At 43.5% G+C, this 6,675-nt stretch overlaps 1 pseudogene; it reads left to right on the top strand.

Moving 5' to 3' along the window:
* The first annotated feature begins 2,505 nt into the window (after nt 1–2,505).
* On the top strand, nt 2,506–3,755 carry Pdia4-ps1 (protein disulfide isomerase family A, member 4, pseudogene 1; annotated as a pseudogene).
* The last annotated feature ends 2,920 nt before the right edge of the window (nt 3,756–6,675 follow it).

The raw sequence follows: 6,675 nt of genomic DNA, 5'->3' as shown, positions 1-6,675 counted from the left end.
TAGCTAGACATGGTTCCGTGCTTTAGAGTGCTTGCTCTTCTTCTAGAAGACCCAGGTTTCATTTCCCAGCATCTACATGGCAGTTCACGACCATCTGTAACTCTAGTTACAGGGTACCCAAAACCTTATTCTAGCCTCCTTTGTAACTTACACATAGCCTTATTTCATATCCCATCTTGATAGTAACCATGTCAGACATTTTCGTGTCTATACACACTGTCTCAGAAAGCTTAGGTGGTTTATGTGTCTCGCTCACTGGCCAGCAGATCTTTGAGACAGTCGACCTCAGTGCTCATCGTCCTCCGTCATGCTGACCACCTAAACTCGCCAAGCTTCAGATTTACTCTGTTGTATCTTAATTGCAGTATAGGCAATATTTACAGCACATAATTACTGTTTTGGTTTGAATGTTTTGTTTACTGCAAAATTCATGATGAAACTCAATTCCCAGTGCCACAGCTTTGATGGAGGAGAATTACAGAGATGATTAAGTCCTGAGGGATCTGCCCTTATGAATGATTGGGATTAACACAGGAGAGTTCTGACACTTCAGTTGGATTTAGCAACAACTGAGATTAGAAAAGCACATCCCTGGATATGTCTGTGATGGTGTCTTCAGAAACAACTAGATCTTGTTTGTGTCTCTGACATTAGGAATGGATTAATCCCTTCATGATGTATGGTACAATGGCATTACCAAAACGTAGTATAGGAAGGGGAATATAGCTAATTAGGAGTATGTCATTGATGGCAGGCAATGGGGGGTGGTGGAGGGGTATACCTTGACCTGGCCCAAATTAATAAAATTGCAGATGAAAAGGGAGATGATTAGCCAAGCATGGTGACACTCCCTTTAATCCCAGCATGGGGGTGGGTGTGAGGGGATGGATAGAGAGGCAGGCAGATCTCTGAGTTCAAGACTAGCCTGAACTACAGAGGAAATTCCAGGACAGCCAGAGCTACACAAAGAAACCCTGTCTCAAACCCCCATTCCTCCCTTGGGTGGGTGTGGGTTGTCCCATTGGATTCCAAAAAAACGTAAAATATCACTCGCAAATATTTGAATTTTCATACTGAAAAGGATTGGATCTAGAAGAAATGGATAGTTTGTAGATCAATAACTCAAGGAAGAAATAGAGAAAAATGACTCCACGGAGTTCTCATCTGACCTCTACATATGCACAGTGGCATGTGAATCCCCCCAAAACAAGTCATAGCCAAGAAAAATACTTTAAAAGGCAAACAGTCATTTTTGATCTACAGATTCAATGTAACCTCTCATCAAAATCCCAATGACATTATTTACAGAATTAGAAAAACACGATCCTAGTTAGAGCAGAAGGACCCCAACTAAACAAAGTATTTCTAAGCAGGAAGATCAATGCTATAGGCACCATTATGCCTGACTTCTAGCCACCTGAGAGCCACAGTGGTAAAGATCTCATGGCACTGGCCCAGAACGAGACATGGAGTACAATGGAGTAGAAAGACCCCCCCCCCCAATAAATACACACTGCCACAGTTACATAATTTTTGAGGAAGGTACTTAAAAGAATCATAGGACAAAGGCATTTCAATAAATGATATGAAAGAAACTGGGTGTTCACATGTAGAAATAGAAGAATGAAAATGGATTCACCTCGATACACACAGACACACACAGACACACAGACACAGACACAGACACAGACACACACACACACAGACACACACACACACAATCAATCAGTCAATTAAAATGGATCAAATACTCTAATGTATGACCTGAAACTTTGAAACTGGTAAAGGAAATATGGGTAAAAGCAGTTCACTTCATGATATAGACATACAGAAGGACTACATTCAAAGAACTTTGACCTTACAGGAACTAACACTTCTTGGATACATGGGATTACATGACAGTAAAGGCTCACGAGGAAACTATCACCAGAGCGAAGAGTCATCCTGCAGAATGTAAAAATGTCTTTTTTAAAAAAATACATTGGGAGGTTAACATTAGAATATAGAGATGCACACAGAAACAAATCTTGCAGTTACATTTCTCAAAAGTGACGCAAGTGACCAATATTTGAAAAAGTGTTAAACATCCTTAGCCACTATGAAATGCAAATTAAAACTAATCTCAAGAGTATTCATCTCAATGCAGAGTGGCAAGAGGATCTTTGGGAGTTCAAGACCAGTCTGGTCCTCATAGTAAGTACCAGGCCAGGGCTACACAGTGAGACACCATCTTTAAAAAAAGGAGGGCAAATGAATGTGGGGAAGGAGAATCTCTTACACACTGCTGGTGAGAGAGAAATTAATGGAGCTGCTATGGATATCCACATTGACATATGAAGGTTTTTTGAATACCGGAAGTAGCGACTAGTATACAAACTACTTACTATATATTAGTCAAGGTTCTCTAAAGGACAGAATTTATAGTATGAATCTATGCTGTTTTTAAAAGGGGGGGCAGAGGTGCGCCGGTTGTCTTCCACCGTGATGGCTGTCGCCGCGGCTCCCTGTAACTCCTATGCTGGTGGCAAATACTGCTGTGGGTGCTGGGCCTTCCGGCCGCGGCCTGGAGGTTGCACAGGACAGTGGTCACTCGTGGCAGGAGGAGCGGCCGGTCCCAGCTCTCCAGGTTGGATCTGTGTACCTGAATGAAGAGGAGGCTGCACAGGGCCATCGGGGCCAGGCAAGAGTGGCGGAGCCCTCTGAGGCCTCTCTGGGTCCCCGCGGAGATCCCATGGTGGTGCTGTCGGTGATTCCCGGGGCAGCTGAGGACTTCCCGGGGCAGCTGAGGACCAACGGAGCACGGAGGCCCACGATGGCACCTGCAGTGCGCTAGGAGATGAAGACCCGCGCTGCGGCGGCCGAGAGAACCTCTTCGGCCTTCAGGGTGCAGGCAGCTCCAGGATCGGGAAGAGGAGTACTATGCTGAGCCTGGAGTGGCAGAAGCCAAGCCTGTAGCCACTGAGGATGCCAACAGCACCAACAGCCTCAAGTCCCCCAAGGTGAACTGTGAGGAGAGGAATGTGACCGGGCTAGAAAACTTAACTCTGAAGATTTTAAATATGTCCCAGAACCTCATGGATTTCCTAAACCCAAATGGTAGTGACTGTACGCTGGCCCTCTTCTATACCCCATGGTGCCGATTCTCTGCCAGCCTGGCTCCTCATTTTAACTCCCTGCCTTGCACCTTTCCAACACTCGGCTTTTTGGCCCTGGATGCATCTCAGCACAGCAGCCTTTCTACCAGATTTGGCACTGTAGCTGTCCCTAACATTTTGTTATTTCAAGGAGCCAAACCAATGGCGAGGTTTAACCATACAGATCGAACCTTGAAAACACTGAAAATCTTCATTTTCAATCAGACAGGTATAGAAGCCAAGAAAAATGTGGTGGTAATGCAGGCTGACCAAATGGGCCCTCTCCCCAGCATGTTGATAAAGACTGTGGATTGGCTGCTTGTGTTTTCCTTGTTCTTTTTAATTAGTTTCATTATGTATGCTACCATCGGCACTGAGAGTATCCGGTGGCTGATTCCAGGACAAGAGCAGGAACACGCAGAGTAGAGACGGAACTGAACCCGAACAAGAGGGGTCTTAGTCCTTCGTCTGCGGACTTAGCATTACAGCGGCTAACGTGTGGACTTGCAACGGAAGTCAGGTTCAAGAATCGTGTTCTTGTTGAACTACTGAAAGGCTGAAAAGATTTCATATAAATGTGTTTTTACTGAGACAATTAGCAGATGCAAAGTATCCACTAGAATTGACTGTTCTTGGTTTTTTGTTTTTTGTTTTTTTCCTTCTTTTTTTTTTTTTTTTTTTTGGAGCTGGGGACCGAACCCAGGGCCTTGCGCTTGCTAGGCAAGCGCTCTACCACTGAGCTAAATCCCCAACCCACTGTTCTTTTTAATACTTGAACATAACGAATGAATTTCTCTTCTAGTGTTGTTAAGCAGGAAAGTGCTGTATGAGAGGTGGAGCTTCCCCGGGAAGCATGGGCTAGGACAGGAAGTGTGGGACAGGATGGCGAAGTGTGCATCTACCACAGGACCAGGTGAAAAGTAAAGTCACTGAAAGAATTAAAAAAAGGGGGGGGGAGGGGCAGAAAGGGAGGGAAGTAGAGGGGCATGGGTAAGAATAAAGTATTAATGACATACTTAAGAAAATGCCATAAATTTTGCCAGCAGAGTGAAAAGGGAAAAATCACATTTAACAAAATTTATTTTCCCTTCGAAAATAAGTGAAGCTGCTAAACTCAATGGATTAGTTATGTCTAGAGCTCATGCATCTATATATCTATAATCTATATCTATCTGTTGGATTTATTAGCCTGGCATATAGGCTGTGGTCTGGCTGGCCCAACAACGGCTGCCCACCAACAGAAGATCCAGGAATCTGTAGTTGTTCAGTCTACAAGGCTGCATGTCTCAGCTGGTCTTCAGTATCCACTGGACTCCAGAAGAATTAGGCTGTAATATCAGTGAAGGAATGGACTTGCTAGCCAGAGCAAGCAGGCAGAACAAGCTTCTTTCTTCCGTGTCCTTTATATAAGCTGCCAGCAAAAGGTGTGGTCCTAATTACAGGAGGATCTTCCCACTTCAAAGGACCAGATTAGAACTGGCTCTTCTCACCTCAAATGACTTCATTAAGAAAAAAGTCCTTCATAGTTGCCCAGTTGTTTGTGTTTTAATTCACTTCAGATGTAGTCAGGTTGACCACCAGAATAGTCATCATAGTACCTAAAGGACTCTATATATTCTAATAATGAACTTGCTGAGAGCAAAAGAGGAAAAAGGTTCCACTCATAATCCTCAAAATATTTATTAAAAATACTCAGGAATAACCCTAACCAACATATTAAACACAATGAATTTATTATCTATTCAGATGTTCATCAATAAATGAGTAAAGAAAAAAATCAAATTTTTTCCAGATGTAAAGGAAAATAAAATCATGACCTTTGCAGGTACATAGATAAAGGCCATTCATTATGTTAGGTAAAATCAGCCAGACTCAGAAAATTTTCAAGCCACACATATCTGATTAACTCAGGGTCCATCACTATCTTACTTAGGGTTTACTGCTGTGAACAGACACCGTAAGCAAGGCAATTCTTATAAAGGACAATATTTAATTGGGGCTAGCTTATAGGGTTAGCTGTTCAGTCCATTATCATCAAGGCAGGAGCATGGCAGCATCCAGGCAGGCCTGGTGCAGGAGGAGCTGAGTTCTACATCTTCATCTGAAGGCTGCTAGCAGAATACTGACTTCCAGGCAGCTAGGGTGAGAGCCTAAGCCCATGCCCACAATGATACACCTACTCCAACAGGGCCACACTTTCAAATAGTGCCACTCCCTAGACATAGCATATTCAAACCATGATAACCACTTTTTAGTATTACTATATACTGGCACTCAAACCTGCTCCAGTGGGGCTGTTGCCTACACTGAGGGAGTTGGCACAGGTAGTGCTTGCTACGTTCAGCAGCCATTACCATTACCAATGCTACTATGGCTGTGAGGAGAGGACACATAGGGACAAAGGGAAGAGCTGCATTTTACAGATAGGGCTGGCATTGGTGGGCTATCACTAAGGAATCACATTGGAAGTTTGTGGGCAGAATGAACCCTTATTGTTCATAACCTGGTGCTTGAAAGTATATGCTCACTATGGGGAATGGTGACTCACACCTGTAATTCCAGGCCCGGGGAGGCTGAGGCAGGAGGATCATGATTTGGAAGCTAGCTTGAGCTTCAGAGTGAAAATGTCTTAAGATGAGAAAAAAAGTATAGGTTCTTGAATTTAGATTGTCTGAACTTAAATATAGGGTTTGACACTAGGTCAGGTTCTTTAAACTATATTTGGTAAGAGGAAATATTAATGTTTATGGCATATAAGTTTTTACAAAGGGCTTGGAGAAAGAGGAAATATTGTGACTTTTACAACCACTTCCCTGTTTCTTTGATAAGACATCATGACCGAAGACAGTTTATTTGGGCTGACAGTTCTGGAGGTCAGAGATCTTGGTAGTAGGATGAAGGCATCAGGCAGGCATGTTACCTGGAATGGGATGCTGAGAGCGCATAGCTTTTTCATGCGTGTGTGTGGTGTGTGTGTGTGTGTGTGTGTGTGTGTGTGTGTGTGTGTGTGTGTGTGTTTTGAGCTAGTCTTACTGTATAGTTCTAGACGGCCTGGAACTGACAAAGATTCACCTGTCTGCCTCCTGAGTGCTGGGATTAAAGGCTCACACTGCCATACCCAGTAAGAGCTCACGTCTTGAAACACAAATACAAAGCAGAGAACAAACTGGAAGTGGCGAGCTCAGAGCTCATCCCCAGTGATATACTTCCTCTAGCATGGCCACACCTCCTAAGCCTTCCCAAACAGCTACAGCAGGCAAGCAAAACACATTTTAACATTTAAAGTTATACTATCAACCAACTAATCCAGGTATAATATAGGCTCTTAAAATCACATTTTGCGGGCTGGAGAGATGGCTCAGAGGTTAAGAAACCCGACTGCTCTTCCAGAGGTCCTGAGTTCAATTCCCAGCAACCACATGGTGGCTCACAACCATCTGTAAAGAGATTCGATGCCCTCTTCTGGTGTGTCTGAAGACAGCTACAGTATACTTATATAAAATAAATAAATAAATCTTTAAAAAAAAAATCACGGGCTGGA

This window comes from Rattus norvegicus, chromosome 7, assembly GCF_036323735.1.
Source record: "Rattus norvegicus strain BN/NHsdMcwi chromosome 7, GRCr8, whole genome shotgun sequence".
In the NCBI taxonomy this organism is placed as follows: domain Eukaryota; kingdom Metazoa; phylum Chordata; class Mammalia; order Rodentia; family Muridae; genus Rattus; species Rattus norvegicus.
Note: the sequence above shows the minus strand (reverse complement) of the source record. Positions and strands in the feature narration are given on the sequence as shown.